This window comes from Mauremys reevesii, linkage group 6 (assembly GCF_016161935.1).
Source record: "Mauremys reevesii isolate NIE-2019 linkage group 6, ASM1616193v1, whole genome shotgun sequence".
NCBI classification, from domain to species: Eukaryota; Metazoa; Chordata; order Testudines; family Geoemydidae; genus Mauremys; species Mauremys reevesii.
The window spans coordinates 6,678,519-6,694,949 of NC_052628.1; the positions used below are offsets into that span (position 1 = coordinate 6,678,519).

Here is a 16,431-nt window from a genome sequence, read left to right on the forward strand (position 1 = left end):
CACCAATTCGGCTCTGTTAAAAGTCACAGTGAAGGGAGATTGTTGAAGCAGTGCCGGTACAGTTCTTTCGTTTCCCTCCCCCCTTCCCACTTTTTGATTTATTGAGCCTGTTCTGACTTTGTCTTTTTCATAGATAAGAAAAGTATGTATGTATATAAACTCCAGCAGTAACTAACTACATTGATCCAGTCTTCATGATTTCATTGCTGAGAGTCTGGGCTCTCCCTGCTCTGACTTTCATTTGTTATATATTTATAAGAGCTCCCCAGCCTGTCTATTTCTGGTATTATAAAGTGCTCTCATGCACATCTGTTGCCATGAGCTGTAACGAGAAGACCTTTTAGATGTTTTCCCACATGCCTGACAATGACGCTGTTCTGCTGTGGTAGTGGCATTATGGTAGCACTTGGAGGCCTCCAACTGAGATCACAGCCCCATCGTGCTAGGCGCTGCACAAACACATAGTGAGAGAGAATGCCTTCCCCAAAGAGTTTACAATCTATACGGACAATACAAAGGGTGGGAGGTAAAACAGGCAACAAGAAGTAAAGTGACTCACCCAAGGCCATGTAGGAAGTGAGTGTCGGAGCAGGCATCAATGAAGAAATTATTTTTATTTTGATAGCACCTAGAGGGCCCAACCAAGGTGGGCACCCCTTTGTGCTAGGTACTGTATGAACACCTATTAAAAGACAGTCCCCGCCTCCAAACAGTTTACTGTCTAAATAGATAGGGCAGAGCAAAGGTGGCAGAAAGGAAGTATCATTATGCCCATTTTAACAGATGGGTAACTGAGGCACTGAAAATGATTAAGCGACTTGACTGTGGTCTCACAGAAAGATTGTAGGAGAGCTGGAAACTGCACCCAGATCTCCTAAATCGCAGCCCAGTGCTTAATCCACAAAACCATCCTTCCTAGTCTGACTATAAACTCCCCTGTAATAGCTGAAGTTAACTATGATAGACGTAAGAGTCAGAGAAGAACCATCTAGGACCTGACTTACCAGTGCTGGGTGCCTTGTGTCATGGTCTACACTTGTGCTGAGTGAGTGTAAAATGCTGATTTGATTGCCCTTTGTACAGATGAAAAGGACGGGCCAAGATCCAGTGCAGTGGGAGAATGAAGCCCTTTGTTTCTTGCCTAGGTCAGTGAGGTGCACCTGCAGAACATTCTCCGGCACTTGGCCCAGTTCTGTAATAAAGGAGCCACTCTACAAGCATTCGCCTCACTCTCCCTGGGGATATTATTCCGCTGCCTAATACATCTCAAGTTTAGGAAACTTTCCTTGATTCCAGGCTGTTTTCCTGGGCTCATTTGCATCCTGCTACACTTCTAGTCATATCAATCACCGGGGCTCTCTACACATTTTCCCTCCTCCTCGGTATTTACACCCTTCAAGTGCATGGAGGTTGCTATACTCACCTCCATGATGCTATTATACAGCAGGTGGGATTGAAATTGTTCTGCTACAGCATTTCTTGTTGATAAAACACAAGCTGCTTATGCAAACATTGACATGACAATGTACATCCATCAGTGAAGTGAGAGTCTAAGCAGTGCCACTTACAAACAAGTTCTCAGATGCCAGAGTTCACCAAGGATTAAGCTCTGGCAGAAGTTAATATGTGAAGAAGTGTAGTAATGGTCTCCCCTACTTTCCCACACCCTCGTCTAACCTCCACCCCCTGTAATAGATCATACAGAATGGATTACATTCATTGTCTATAAACTATATCAACCCGAGGGACATGTCCTTAAGGATTGGGTGATTGATATCCACAATGAAGTCTTATAATCTAAAATCATATTAATATTAATATTAAAGATTTTCTGTCCTTTATGTGCATCATTAAATTCTGAGTATAAGGTGAAATTGACAACATATATTTTGACAGCTTATCTATAATAAATATGCAAATCTTGATACTGGCATGTCATCACAGACTTTGCTGCTCCTTGAAATATCAGAGAGATCCTTTCTTCATATGACATTTACAATGAAAGATCAGATATCAAGCATTTTGTGTGACTGAGATTTTCATTGGTTTAGTCTTCAGATGCCATGATATTGGTTTCATATTCCATGCCCAAGCACCACCCCCCCCCATCTCCTCTTCATGGTACTATAAGTAAAGGAAATAAATGCACTCCTTTCCTGCCCCCCCTTCTTTTCCTAGCAGGAATTTAACATTGGAAATACTCACAAAGGGCACACCCTCAGCAGGTGTAAATTGGCATAACTTCACTGGCTTCAATGGAGCTACCTTGAGATATACCAACGGAGGATGCAGCCTGTAGAATTGGTGAAGACTTTTCCCTTAGTTAAATATTGTCAAAACAAGGACAGACAATGAACTGACTGTGGACTGTGCCAAATAATCTACCCAAAAAGGTCATCTCTGTGTTCCCTCACTTCAACCCAGCTGACTGTTGGGAACACCAGCACCCATGACAAGTAAAGCTAGGTGAAGTTTTTCAGACAAAACTGTTTTTCACCAAAAAAAAATCCAGATTCAGGTCAACTGAACCATTTTGCAAATTTGTGTCAAATTCATCAAATTGTTTTGGCCAGGAAAAAAAAAAACAACAAGAAACTGAAAAAGTCAAAACCTTCTGTTTCAACATTTTCTAAGTGAAACAATAGCCCACCTTAACTGATTACATTCGGTATAGTTGGTATGGCAACACTCATTTTTTCATGTTCTCTGTGTGTGTGTATATATCTTCCGACTGTATTTTCCACTGCATGCATCCGATGAAGTGGGTTTTAGCCCACGAAAGCTTATGCTTAAAGAAATGTGTTAGTCTCTAAGGTGCCACAAGTCCTCCTGTTCTTTTTCCTGATACAGATTAACACGACTACCACTCTGAAACATTTCAATTTTTCTATTCAAAATCTCTTTCTATTTCAACTTTTACCTTGATTTTATTTAAAAAAGGTGAAAATTTAAAAATACTTAATTTCTGGTCAAAAACATGTTTTTCAACCCAAAATAAAATATCGTTGACTTTTTTATTTTGCCAAAACATTCAAAAAAAATTCCACTTTGGATTAACCCACAACAATTCCCCCTCTCCCACCCAATTTTTCGGTTAGCCATCAAAGTGAGAAATTGGTTATTCACAGAGCTCTAATGACAAGAGGAAGGAGCAAGTGGATGGGAACGGTTTGTATTTGTGTGCGCGCTTGGGTGTGTATAATTAAACAACGTGGGACACAGTGTATCTACAGACTGAGTGGCAGGCAGTAAATTTCAAAGCTTGGATTGGCAGACTCAGGATCAGATCACAGGGCTCACACTACAGCACTCAAATAGCTGTGTAGTCATCGTAGCTTGGGCCGGAGCTCAGGCTCTGAAGCCTAGAGAGGGTGGTGGGTTTCAGATCCCGAGCTCCAGTTTTTAGCACTGTCACGTGAGTCCCCAGGGGCCTGAGCTCTGAGACTCACTGTCATGGGCTGCCGCTCACTCTGTAGACACCCCCTAAGTGGCTGGAACACTGGGCTGAGAGTCAGAAGCCCTGGGTCCTATTACCAGCTCTGCCACTGTCCCACTGCGTGACCTCCAGCATGTCACTTACCATTCTTTCTCAACCATCTCATCAGGACAGGCACTCTCACTATGTGTTTGTACTGCACCTAGCATAAAGGGGGCCTTGATCCTGCCTGGGAACTCCAGGCCCAAATTTACTCTAAATAATACCTAACCATATACCTTACACTACATCAGACAAGTGACTTGTATCATCCTACAGAGACTTCTGCGCCGGACTACTCACCCACATAATGTTTAACATGTGTATATCACTGTCTGAGACAGCCATAGAACTGAGGACCTCATGACCCTATAAAACTCCAGACCCCTATTCCTGTGCCTTGGAGACCATATTGGCCCCTAGCACACCGCTCTGGTTGAACTATATTTTGGGAAGAAACAGAAGCATGGAGAAGCTCATATAGCCACTGCTTCTGCTGCTGGTTTTTTGTGTAGCCAGTTGATTTCAAATTTATGATTATTTCTTATTTGGATTACAGGAGCATCTACCGGCTACCATCGATATCAAGGCCCCATTGTGCCAGGTACTGTACAAAGACTTAGTGAGCGACCGTCCCTGCCCTTGAAAGCTTGCACTTTAAATAGACAAGACAGACAAAGAATGGGAGAGGCAATAGAAGCAGAGAGATGGGATGTGTTAACCAACATTGTGTAGCAGGTCAATGGCACGGCTGGGAATCGAAAGCAGAGATCCTGCCTCTGTCCTGCCTCCTGAATCAAACTGCCTCTGAATCTGGTGCTTTCCAAAAACACTGAATACATACATAAGGATGAATAAATATATAAATAAAACTCTCCAGTCCTATGCACCAACTTCACCCATTTTTAAGTTAAAAACCCATTCTAGTGAATTGACGTTACATAAAACAGAGTGGGAGGTTAGCCTGGATTCCCTGCATTGGGGACGGAATGGAATTAGCTAGGAGGTGGGGCAGGGTCAGACCTGAACATGATTTAACAGAAAGTCATCACCAGCTATTTTTCCTCCGGTCCAAATCGCAGCCCAGGTGGGGATTAGACAATAGCACTTACACCGGTCTCTCCAGCAGGGTTGATGCAAAGAGGAATTGAGGCAGCAGTACTGGCTTTCTTTCTCAGTTCATCCTTGCATCCTTTTGACAGTGGATGTAGAAGGTTGAAAGGAAAAAAATGAAAAGAGCCATTTTCATTGAGGACATAATTCCTGGGACACTGACCAGAGGCTATCACATGTATTGTATCATGGCCCATTATGGCCATTTACTCCTGACAAGGCCGAAGTGTAGGCAGAACAGAGGTGGAAGGTCAACAACGCTGAGCCATCTTTATTTCTGTCATCGCCTCTCTACAGCCCAAAGGCGGCCGCAATCAGGCCACCTGCTTCAGCCTCCTCAAACGGGAGGAGTGTGTGTGGAGGGGGCTGAAAGTCAGGCCCTAAAAATCGCGATGTTCACAGTAGCACAAGACCCACAGCTCCAAATATCTTCCATCTGGGTCGAGCACCCCCATGTTGAAAAGTCTGTCCTGTTATTGGTAGTGCACATAGCGTTGGTATTACGGCAGCACCGAGCTGCTCCAAACAAGACAGCAGCCCCACTGCGTGAGGTGCTGCATAAACACCTGCTAAAAGCCCATCTCTGCCCCGAAGGGCTGATCATCTAAACCAGCAAGGCAGACAAAGGGTGTGACGGAAGGAAGCATTATTAGCCCCTTGTTATAGCTGGGGAGCTGAGACACAGGGACACACAGTGATTTGTCAAAGAGGTTTGAGTTAGAACTGGAAATTGAATGCAGATCCCCTGTTAGCGCAGCGCCTTAACCACTAGACCATGCTTCCTCTCCTGCATCTTCCTCCACATGCTTGATGCAGAATCTCACTAGCCGTGGGTAAAGCTGGCATGGGTATGTCTACACCTGCTACCATCGCACCTCAGATTCCAGTGCAGACATACCCCCGCCCATTCAATGCCTCCAGCACTAAAACCAATCTACCGCTTGAGCTAACGAGCCAGGTGGCGTCATGGACTCACGTCACAGGATGAGGTACACAGGGGGACACAACACACATAGACCAGTGGGCTACACTTGGAGGAACTTATGGTTGCTACTCAGTGGGGCAGGATGGCTTCCCCCTCTCCAGACGGACCACCATTCCCCCTCTCAACTCTCCATTGGGTTGGAGAGGGGAATGCACAGCTCGAGCGATCACTGGCGTGAAGGGGGCAGTGAGATGCAGAATCCTCTAGCTGGGTGTCTTAAGAAGCTGCCATCGCTCTAGGGAATGGCACCCTCATAACACCACGGCATATATGGTGCATGCTGCCCAACTACTAGCCAGAGGAGAGAGAACAGGTGTCTTCTTCCCTCGCAGTTAACACCCAGCCCGTGTGTTGCATTCATCTCTGACTAATCCTCCCCGACTTTTTATTTGTGTTGACTTGATGTGCCTTAATCCCTGAGTCAGCTCCTATTTCTTGTTACACCGAAGGTAAATTATACCGAGCGTACCCGGCAGCGCTAAGCCTGCAGCATTTAGAACGCAAAGGACCTGCTAAAAATACCCAGGCAAATGCCTTCCGCAAGGCAAGAGAGAACCATGACATGGCACTCCTGGCTTGCGGAGCGGAGGTGGGTCTCTCCCCACCACCCCGACAACTAGCGGGGTGTGGGAGGGGACACTTGGGAAGAGGAGGGGAGAGAAGTGCAAGAACAACAGATGGAGGGGGGCCTCCCTGTGTTTGTTTCTGTTTGCATGACTGCCTCTCTCTGGGCACCATATTCACATGCTCATACGCACAGTCAGGCCTTTTCCCTCTCAACCACACAGCTGAGCATGACACACACTCTCTCCCGCATATATACCAGGCACCAGGGTTATGCCCTCTGACCCACATCCATCCCAGGTGCCACACTGATGTGTGTCTCACCCCCCCATGGCACCACCTTCAGCCTGAGTCTCTCTCACACCTGGTCCCGCACTCCCACGTGCGCTGGGTACGACACTCTCTCAAACCGTGTCATGCTCTGCACGTCGCAGGCTGTGCGTGATGCTCACTGTCACCGTGCAGTGCCTTCTCTCACACACACTGTGTATGATGCACCGTTTCGCGCTCTCTCAGTCCACCCCCCCATGCTCTCCAGCTCTCTCACACACAGTTTGTCCGTCCCCCCCTCTCTCTCCCTCTCCGCCTGCGAGAGCCCATCTGCCAGCCAGGAAGATGGCTTTTGATTCATCCACATTATCAACAAAGTGCATCCTGATTATCCGGATCTGAACAGCCTTGTCAGCTCTTGAGAAATGAAACAATAGCAAATATCTGGTGAATTTCATGGTTATCAACACTCCTAATCATGCAGATGAACTGGGAAGAATAGCAAAAAGCTAATGACTCTTTAACATCTTTGCTTTCTAGTCTTGAGTTCCCTGGGGTTTCTTCCTATATATGTAGTGGTTAACATATATAGATGTATATATATGTTAACATATGTAGATATATATCTATCTATATATCTATAAATAAGTGTGTGTGTGACACACACACACACAAAATGCTAGGAAGATTTGGTTTTGCTTCTTGGAGCAAATGACTGGGTTCCCTTCCCTCCCTCCCCCTTCCGATTTGTGTGTCATTATGTAAGGATGTTTCTGTCCAGCCGGCAGGGTTGCATAGCAAAGCACGTTAACCCGGTGATAACGGAGCACTTACATTTTTTATCATGATCTATTGCCTTGCTAGCGTGCCGGGCCACTTCCAATAACACGGTGCACGCGATGAATTAGCGCTCTGGCCTAGCACCCATGATGGAATATTGTTTGGATTTCTGGTGACTCTGCAAGTAATCGTATTTTCCCATCTGTTTGCGTTTCTTTGAATCAGGACTGTCAGCGGGTGAACGAGGGAGAGAGCCTGTGTGTGAGATTGTCCCTTGGCATTGATTGTTCAGGCTGCTCCTTTGATAGGCATAATCCCCCCAACCCAGCTTTCCATATGCAATCCTCAATCTGGGCCCGCTCCTGCCAGGTGCTGAGCACCCTCACCCCTGGATTCCTGTCAGATTCAGAAAGAGATGAGAATCCCCTGGGGCTGCATAATCAGCCCCTTTGTGCGGCCCTGATTCTGTGAAGCCCTGAGTTCGCTGAGCTGCCACTGAGATCAGACGGATTTGCGGCTGCTCCACTCTTTACAGCTACAAAGTACAGTCCCAGGGTTGGGCTCTGTTATAAATCCCTATATCTCAAACAGGGGGAAGGTTTTAGCCTGAGATTTGGGAGACCTGGGTGCAATTCCTTGCTCTGTCACAGTCTTCCTCCACAACCTTGGCCAAGTCACTTAGCCTCTCTCTGCCTCAGTCCCCCTTTTCTACCATGGGAATAACAGCACAGCCTGACCTTTTCCCAGGGGTGTTGTGAGGCTAAATACTTTAAAGAGTGTGCTCAGATACTACAGTAACAGGAGCCACAGAAGTACCTAAGACACGTTGGAGGGACCTTTCTGTGGACTTAAAGTGGTCTCTGCATAGAACAGGATTACCCAGATCTGGAAATGTGTATTCAGGGCCACAGCAGGGGGTGGGATGACCTGCAGTCACTACAACTGACCACAGAGCACAAGCCCTAAAGCAAAGGAAGGCTTTTACCATTTCCGCCATCTCCAGTTCACAGGGCTGCTGCATCCCATTAGCGTTGAGTCTCTCAGTTCTACACACCTAACATCTGGCGCATACTTTACACTGGAACCATCTATTCGTTTTCAATCCACATAGCACAAAGACATTTAAAAAAGAAAGAAAGGAAGAAATGTATCACCTCTGTTTATGTAGGGCCTACATGGACAAATTGGACCACTGCAAATTATACTGAAGTCCAAGAACAGCCCTCTTGACACTGCAAACCAAGCTAGTCATCTCTGGCAGCTAGAGTCAGCTAGCCACCTAAGGCCCAGCTCCTGCAAACACTTAGGCACACACTTAACATTCAGCTCTAGAGTAGCCCCATTGACTTCAATGGGCTACCACAGAATCATAGAATATCAGAGTTGGACGGGACCTCAGGAGGTCATCTAGTCCCACCCCCTGCTCAAAGCCGGACCAATCCCCCTCATGTGCTTAAAGTTAAAGAACTCATTTAAGTGTTTGCAGGATCAGGGCCTATTTTCCCCAGTTGGAGATTGTGATGGTGGTAAATAAATGCAAGAAAATAAACAGAACAGAGACAAGTTGGTTTGCACAGCCCAAGAAACAGACAAGGGAAACCAGCTCTATGTAGTTGCAAAATTGGGACATTGCAAAGGGGGAAAGAAATGACAGAGTTTCCAGTTTCTGTGCAACTGTGAGCAGCAAAGGAGAGAACAATAAATCAAACAATCATGCCATACAGACCCATTAATTGCCATTAAAAAGTACTTGGAACTTTTAAAGGAAAAATACAGCCATTCATCAGAGTAGCTCAGAAACCTAAATAAATATTTACTGTTATGTTTGCATATCTTACTACCCACCTATCAAATGCTGATGCTCTGTTTTTTTTTCCAGTGAGGTTTATTACCATGCTACAATGAAAGAACAGTGCTCAAGAACTGTAGGACAGAAAGGAATATATCTATCCGAAGCACCAATACTGCAAAGATAGGTGCATATGCTGACATTTACACATGCAGAGTCCTATTTTATTATGGGGATCAAAAAACTCCCCAGTTGAGATCACTGTGCCAGGAGCTGTACAAACACTTAGTATGACACAGTCCCAGTCCTAAAGCACTTACAATCTAAAATTAAGTCCATGTAAGTGTCTGCAGGTTCAGGGTTCAGTGTATTCTAACACTTTACTAATGAGCGTTATTTGTATCCTGCTGTGGGAGAACAGGACTTCAGTTTTTTACATGTTTGCAGCTTTCTGAACAATTCTCCTATCCACTTGAAATTGCCCAGGCTTAATCTCAGGTCAGAAGTGAATCTGGGGTCTGGTGCCGTTTCAGGAAAATCCCTTCAGATGCATATGGAAGAGAAACCAAACTATGAAGCTTTAAAGAAGGAGAAAGAGACAATTTGGGCCCAGAATCACAAAGGTATTTAGTCTGCTAACTTCTACTGATTTCAGTCTACCTTTGTAGATCTGGACCTTGCTTCCTTTTAGCACATGGAATCCACCTCAAGGAGAAGAAACATTACAGAAGTTACGATTACTCACCAGCTAGGACAGAGAGATGCAGGAAGCAACCACCATTTGCAAACTAGGCCCTTAGGGCTGCAGCCAGCGCTCTCTGCCGAATATAAAGGGCCATCCCCAGAAAAGCATGCTGGGAAAAAGGTCCTATAAAGGGGCAGCTGTAGCTAGGTAAGATTTAGTGGAAATTAAGTAGTTGCAAAGGAAGGTGTTGATTATATGCTGCTTCCAATCTTGCACTTGTCAGTTATAGCTGAAAATATAACTGCTCTGGCCTAGGAGCTTGTTTTCTATGGAGACATTTATAAACAACTCATAAGCCTGTAAAAAAAATGATCCTGAGCATGCTCAGTAGGCATGGGCTAAGATTCTTAGCAGTATCTAATGATGCCTCATCCCATGTGTTATATCCCCAAAGTGGGTGTGAGAACTTCTCATTTGCCTGACCTAGCCTGCCTGGTACAGCTGGGACACTCTGTGTGGCGAAGATTGTCAATGTCTAAATGAAATACAAATTGCTGCTTTGATATCTTGGTCCAAAGATCCCCTGCACACATGGTGATTCGGTGCCACTACAATGTTCGGGATTTCACAGCTTTATAAAACTGCTTCAGATTGTAAATCTTAAAAAATAGAAGGATCTTTCCACTATGTACAGAGAGTTGTTGCATTTCAAGCCAGCATGTTTCTGCCCCATTAGCCCAGGTCGCTGCTCACCAAACAGCCAGAGCAAAGGGATGTTTATATCTCCTCTGCCTCTTTCATCTCAATGAAATGCAAACTTTGAAACCTGCCTCGTCTTTAAGTGGACTAACTTTATTAAGCAGAGGCAATTTGAGCCAGATGGTCAAAGGAATTTAGGCTCCTAACTTCCACCGAAATAAGTGGAAATTACATATCTTTGAAGATCTGAGCCTTTCTCCTTATCTTAGAGGGGAAAATCAAGGAAATTAAATGTAATCAAGTTATAAATTTAAACTGATAAAAGTCAGGAAGTAGAAAAGCTATTGTTCTCATAGTAACATTAACTTTCTTTTAGTGTATCTTCTTTAGTCTGTGTAAACAGACACTTAATAGTCTGTCTAGTAATAAAATACACTATATGGCCAGATCTTCAACTGCTATGAATCTGTGCAGCTCCATTGACTTCAGCGAAGTGACACTAATTTATACCACTTGAGTAGGTAGCTTTATAAATGCAAGGTGGGGAAATTGAGCCCAAATCCTGCACTGAGCTGCTGCATCCATGGGAAGCCACTTCAGCGTCACTGGGGGCTCTGAGTAGTTCCAGGAGTCTGTTTTCAAAGAGCTCATTGCAAGACCAGGTCCTGCGCTATTATGAAAAGCATATTACTTTCTAAATCCCTGCAGTATGTGCAATTAAATCTCCAATCTTAACCCTACCCCACTGTCTTCTGCCGGCTACTTTTGATACACCTAAAAGCTCCGTGAGAGCTGTCATTTTATTGATATGCTCCAGCAAGTGAAATGAAGTTAACCAGTTATTAAAAAATAAAATGGTCCCATCCTTGGTTGCACCTGAGCGGTGGTTGGCATAGCTGGGATGGTAAAGAGATTATACTAGCATGCATTCCTCAGTCCCAGCCCTGGGCTGTCTACGTGCCATGGATATGCCCAGTCAGCTGCCAACAGCCCAAAGGGATAGATATAAGCAGAAGGGGTTGCTTTGGCCAGGCCTCCAATGCAGTTGCTGCACAGTGACTTTATACCTCCATCCCAGATGGAGCTATGTGTTGAAGCGGGAACTGGTTATGCCAGCTTTAGTGCTGTTTTGGGCCAGTGGAGTGGCACAAAGCAGGCTTGACGCAGTGAGAACTACGCCAGCTGTGACTTATCTTTCAGCCACACTAAAAGCCTCCTGCCTGTCTCAAACATTCAGATACTGAGTTGCATTTCCCGTGCTGCATTTTCAAAACTGCATGCGCCTGCCTGTGCCCAAAGTGTGCCCAGCCGCATGCCTAACTGGTGTAGGGTGACCAGATGTCCCAATTTCATAGGGACAGTCCTGATATTTGAGGCTTTGCCTTCTATGGGTGCCTATTACTCTCCCACCCCCTGTCCTGATTTTTCACACTTGCTCTCTGGTAACCCTAAACTGGTGTGTGCGGTTACCATGACCGTGCACTCACATTGGGTATGTGAGCTTGGAATTGGCTTGTCATTGATCACATAATCACTTGTTCATTTGCATGTACAAAACCCCAGCCGGCATGCACAATCATGGCAACTGTGCATGCTTTTTTGCGTGAGCAATCTACCATGCATATGTTTGAAAATTAGATCCAAACCTGCATTGAAACACTATTAAGACAGGGGAAATCCTGTTTGCTGTTCATTCTTTCTTAGATCTCAATCAGTTATTTGTTTAAGGTAGTGTCTCACTCCTGTTTAGAGTGCTTGGAATAACTTCAAGGCCAAGCTGGAAGTTTCCATTTCATAGAATATTAGGGTTGGAAGGGATCTTAGAAGGTCATCTAATCCAACCCCCTGCTCAAAGCAGGACCAAACCCCAGACAGATTTTTGCCCCAGATCACTAAATCCCATCATGGATTGAGCTCACAACCCTGCGTTTAGCAGGCTAATGCTCAAACCACTGAGCTATCCCTCCCCTGTCAAAAAGACAGCATTCACTCTTTCTGTTAAAGAAAGCACAGGCTGTGTGCTTCCATGACCTAGCACAACTTTATTTCCATCGTAGCTTTAACAAGAAACCCTAGAGGAAGAGACTTTAAAATGTAAATGTATTTCTGTATCCCTTCTGTGCGCGTGTATATGTGTGCAAAGGGTGGCTGGTTAGGAATCACGGGCATAGCTGAAAGAAAGCAGCTGACTTGCTGATGTGGATGTGCTTAGCATGGAGGGATGGCTCATTGGAACAATCTGGGTAACTGCATACACCACTGAGCACATGCGACTGATTTGACCAGACAACTACTACAGATCCCAAAATAAACAATGTGCACCAAAGAGAAACCCAACCAGTGTTTCGGCGATTCTGCATTGGCAAGGGAAACAAGCCATGGCTATTGCTGTCTCTAATGTCTTGATTCTGAAATCAGGGCTTTGAGCCAAGCAACCGTTTTAATTCATTTTGCTTCTCTTTGTGCAAGGAAATTTCTTTTCTTTTCCGTCTCATTGCAAATTCGACCCAGGAGCAAATTGTCACAATGGTTTCTTTCCAATGTATGTTAGAGAGGAAGGTGGTTAGGAGCTTAGGACTTCAGAGTAGAGCTATGCAAAGAACTGATTTTTTTTCAGTTACCTGATTAATCACAAAAACAAACAAAAAAAACAGGCAAAAATGTTTTGGGTCAACTTTCCACTGAACCAAAAAAGTTGAAAAAAAAAGTCAGATGAAATATTCTGGTTTTGAGTTTTTTAACCTTCTTAAAAATAATAGGCCTGTGTCAGACAGAAATACATTTAAAAATACAACAAAAATACATTAAAAATATTATTTTTTGACTTGAAACAAATTTACATTTTACATTTTGAATTTGGCTTCAATTTTATGACACATAAAATTCTGTATGACACAGGCCAGAGAATTCCCTGAAATAATTCCTAGAGCAGTGATGGACCATGACCTTTGGTAAACTGTTCTCCTGGTTAATTACCCTCACTGTCAAAAATGTACCACTTATTTCCTGTCTGAATCTGTCTAGCTTCAACTTCCAGCCATTGGATCACTTTGTACCTTTCTCTGCTCGATTGAGAGCACACTATTAAATATTTGTTCCCCATGTAGACCCTTAGAGACTGAAATCAAGTCACACCTCTATAAAGGCTAAAAATAATACTGTGCTCTTATACAGCTCTTTTGATCAGGAAATCTCACTGTGCTTCATATAGTAGGGCCTAGATCCTCAAAAGTATTCACATTCCTAACTTTAATTTAAATTAAGAGGTCTTAGGTGCCAAAGTCACCTTGTGGAAAAAAGTCTAAATCTCACGGCACTTTATAAGGAGGTCAGTATCATTATGCCCATTTCACAGATAGGAAAACTGAGGCATGGAGCTGATGAAGTTACTTGCCCAAGCTCACACAAGCTACCAATAGGAATTGAGCCTAACTCTTTGGGGTTCTAGCCTAGTGCTCTATCCACTAGACAAAACTACTTCCCCTACACAGTGTCTATTTTCAGGGACTTAAGTGGCACATAGCACTTAAACTGCCCATTTGCACTGGAGTGACTTTCATCATCTCTGTTCTGTTACTGTCCTGGGTCCCTCAAGGTGGAGAGTGTATTGGTGATGCCAGACAATGCTGTTCAGGTAATATTCCAAAAGTCCAAGGCCAAACACAGACTTGATGTAAAGAGTTGAAACATTGCTGACCTCAATGGGGCTCTGTCTGCTTGGACTGGCTCTGAAATAGGCCCCAGAAGCTTATGTCAAACCTATTAATTCTGGAAAGTCTGAATGGGAATCTCCTCGTTTTTCCTCTTTGCTGCCAGGATGCCAATATCAAGAGGCCATTTTTCCCTTGCAGCATTTTGTCCCCATTGCTTCCCATTTTAGAGCTGAGAAACACAGAGTCAGCACAACAATTAAAACAAGCAGCAGGGCAGAGCATATCTGGACATTCCAGGCAGCCAGAGCCTGAGGCAGCGGTATTTGGGGTTCAGTCTGGAAGACCTTTTCGGCTGGGTTTTGCAAAAACACAGAGCGAGGTGGTTTGGACCCTAGCTGACCCACTCAAGGTCAGAAGGAATGGGGAGAAAATGTTCTGAGTTTGGTTCACCCCTACCGTTGGACACTAAGACTATTATTTATGTTGCAGTAGTGCCTAGAAAACCCAGTCAAGATTTCGGCCTCATCATGCTAGGTACTTACAAACACAGAGACAGTCCCTCCCCCATACAGCTTCCAGTCTAAATAGGCAAGAGGTGGGAGGGGAAATTGAGGCACAAAGAAGTGATGTGGCTTGTCCAGCATCCCTCAGCATGCCAGCACTGAAGGGAGGAACAGACGTCACCTCTCTTTGTGAACAGTCCAGTGCTCACATCACAAGACCACCCATCACTGTGCCAGTGCAACAGCAGAAAACATCCTCCATTCAGTGTGCTGTATTTCCTGACAACAATCAGAAACAGCATGTCCTGCCGTGGAGACGGAAGGGACGACTAGAAAGCCTTGCATGGAAAGGATTTACCCTATTTCCATCTGGCATTACCCCTCCATACAGCTGTGTGAATAACCATTGTTTCGGTTTTGTCGCTGAACAGAAAAACATTTTTGGGTCAAACAAAATGTTTTATTTTGGTTTTAAGGGGGTTTTTTAAGTCTTTTTTTTCCAGAAAAAAATAATGAAATTGGAAAACTTGAAACAAGCAGTCATTTGGTGTCAAAATGTTTCATCTTGAAAATGTCATCATTTTGGCTTGTCTGGATTTTTTTTTTTAACTCAAACAATTTGGCGAATTCGACACAAATTTGGTTGACCCGAATCTGCATTTTTTGGTGGGGAAAAAAAAAAGTTTGGTCCCAAAAATGTCCTGCAGCTCTATACCTCCCCCTTCTATCCCCAGTGAGAAGAAAAACTCTTATTTCATCAGATTCACCACCTCGCCTGGTATATTCACCTGCACCGGAGGGTGTCTGAGCCTGTAGGAAGCAAGCATGGCCTTTGGAATAGCTTTCTCGTAGCCCTTGACTGCCCAAGAGCACCAGGAACAGGAGAGGAGGCAGCTTGCAAAGCGCCGAGTTGTACCACTCATGGGAATTTAAACTTCGCATTATCCTCACTTGCCTGTGACAGCATCCTGCTGTGCACTCCTAACAGGGTGTGGCTGTGTGCTAAGCCTCTGTGTCCATCCTCAATAAAAAATCCCTGCTCCTTGGATCCCGCTCCAGGCTTTATCCAACCCTCTGCTGCTCCCTGCATAGCACATGGCTTTTATTCCCTTCTCTTGTGGTGGTGGTGTGGTATTTAAATTCATTCTCTTGTTCCAAGTTATAATGTGAGACTTCAGTGTTTGCACTGGAGTCTCTGCTTTCTCCGCTGGGGATGCGTGACAGACTAATTAAGAAACCAAAAGCAGCCATAGTGGAGTGCCCCACTGCTTTACGATTTCCCAGAACTACCACGTCCAGAGCTGCACAACCCTTTTGGTGCCTGATCCTTCGGCTTACAGGGGCTCCTTGCACGCCCCATAAGGGCTGTATTCTGCTAGTCAAGGAAAGAGTGTGTGGCTTCATCACACCTCCCTCAACACAATATTAACGACGGAGGCCAGAATGAGACACGTAAAGGCCCCTTAAGGCAATCAAGCTGGTGGTTGTTGGACCTGACTGAGATGGGGGAAGGATGAAGTTAATTCCCCCACCCCAGCGAGGGAATCTGCTTAGCCTCTGGCATCAGTGTGAATTCCTCCCGGGATATTAGCAGGGGCCGGGGGTAGTTCAATCTCAGCGGGGTCATGTCCAAAGGGCCAGTGGGAAAAATCTTCCTTGCCTGGTTAGGCTTAAAGAGAAACTTAACGCGAGGCGGATGACTAAAGTGCATTTAGAGCGAGTGATTTATGTAAAACTATAACCTTTATAAAATAGGATTAAGTGCCAATGTGCTTACATTTGGATGGGAAACGCTTGTTATTTGCCCTGGAAGAGTTATGGCCCATAGGTCCCTGCAAAGGAAGACTGAGGAAGAGACGGCGAGTCTCAGCTGCTTTTTCCTCCCCCTCATCTTTCATTAAAGCTACACATCACA

The 16,431-nt window shown here is 44.7% G+C and overlaps 1 protein-coding gene across 10 annotated transcripts in view; it reads right to left on the minus strand.

Annotated features, from left to right (window-relative positions):
- The window catches only part of CELF4 (CUGBP Elav-like family member 4), an 861,314-nt gene that overhangs the window by 810,030 nt on the left and 34,853 nt on the right, over positions 1 to 16,431 (minus strand). The gene's annotated exons all lie outside the window — the stretch shown is intronic.